Here is a 1,651-nt window from a genome sequence, read left to right as displayed (position 1 = left end):
AAGAACCGTTGTAATTAAGTTTGGTAAAATTCGCGGAATCAATTCTACAACGTGTTTTGATGATTTTCGTGAATAAGCGTTGTTAAAGGGCCGTTGTGGTTGCCTGTATTTGTAGTAGTGACTCTTGTATGCTTGGAAAACATTCACTTGTTCATTTGTTCCCCTACATTCACTTTGGTCATGTCCCAAAGTTCCACAATTATCAGATATCCCACTTGGGATTGATGAAGATGCCGTCATGGCATTAACATGATGCTTTGGTGATTTTGAGGCTTCTTCAAGTCTAGCCATAGCTTTCTCAAACTTCAAGTTAATGGTATCAATGTGAGCACTAAGTTGATTACCCAATTGAGTAATGGAGTCCACTTCATGCTTTCCTCCCCTAGTAGCCTTGCGAGGTCTACTATATTGTGAGTTATGGACCGCTATTTCCTCAATCTTGTTCCAAGTTTGATTATCGTCAACTTCGGTGAACATACCATTTGATCCCATGTTGAGAATGTTTCTTGAGTCTTCATAAAGACCGTTCCAAAATTGTTGTACCAAGAACCATTCGCTAAGTCCATGATGAGGACATGAGCGGCAAATTCCTTTGAATCGCTCCCAAGCTTCATACAAGGATTTTTCATCTCTTTTCTTAAAGCCCGTAATTTGAGCTCTTAGCATGTTAGTCTTCTCCGGTGGATAGAACTTTTTGTAGAAAGCTAGAGCCAACTTCTTCCAAGAATCAATTCCGAGAGTAGCCTTACCAAGGCTTTTCAACCATTGTTTGGCGGTGCCAATTAGAGAAAAAGGAAATAAGACCCATCGAATTTGGTCTTCAGTTACACCGGTTTGTGAGATCGCATCACAATAGTCACAAAAAGCCTCAATATGAGAATGAGGGTCTTCACTAGGCATCCCCCCAAATTGGCTTCTTTCGACTAATTGGATAAATGCGGATTTGGCAATAAAATTTCCGGTTAAATGTTGTGGTGTGGGAGTACCATTGGGTAGGTTCTCCTCGGTGGGTACGGAATGTGATGAACATTTAGGCATTGTGGGTTGATTTTGTGTTGGATTTTGTGTTGGGTTCTCCTCACCTTCTCTTGCAAAAGGGTTGATGAACTCAATATTGTTTGGTTGAATAACCTCACTAATACCTCTCAAAGTTCCTCTAGTAACTCTTCTATTGTTTGTCAAAGTCCTTTCAATTTCGTGATCAAAGGGTAACAAGTTACCTTGTGATCTTCTAGACATGCAAAATATCAAACAACTTGAAAACAATTAGAACAAACCTTGAGGAGTTTTACTTCCCCAAGGCAAAGAAAGACACAACTGATAACAATATAAGAAAATTTAAATCAAGTTAACACCGTCCCCGACAACGGCGCCATTTTTGGTCGGACTCTCGCGGAGGTTTAGTTTTCGGTACTTGTCGTTAGGAGCACCTAGACCAAAACATAATTTATAACTTCACAAACAACTCTACAATTAGTAAAGAGGCAAGTAAAGGTTGGATCCCAAGGGACGGGAATTGAGATAAGATTTTCTATTGCAACTAGTGGTGTCTAAGGGTGTCACAATTTGGGGTTTGAAGTAGAAGATCACTAAACCAAATAGCAATGAAAGTAAACAAGCAAGATGAATAAAAAGGGATGTAAACAATTGA

General features: G+C 39.5%; 1 non-coding gene across 1 annotated transcript; it reads left to right on the top strand.

Annotated features, from left to right (window-relative positions):
- Positions 1 to 559: 559 nt before the first annotated feature.
- LOC141597682 (small nucleolar RNA R71) lies at positions 560 to 666 on the top strand. Its single transcript, XR_012522904.1, has one exon. It is a non-coding gene; the product is annotated as a small nucleolar RNA R71 (small nucleolar RNA).
- The last annotated feature ends 985 nt before the right edge of the window (positions 667 to 1,651 follow it).

This window comes from Silene latifolia, chromosome 8 (assembly GCF_048544455.1).
Source record: "Silene latifolia isolate original U9 population chromosome 8, ASM4854445v1, whole genome shotgun sequence".
In the NCBI taxonomy this organism is placed as follows: Eukaryota; Viridiplantae; Streptophyta; class Magnoliopsida; order Caryophyllales; family Caryophyllaceae; genus Silene; species Silene latifolia.
This window is presented reverse-complemented; position numbering and strand designations above follow the sequence as displayed.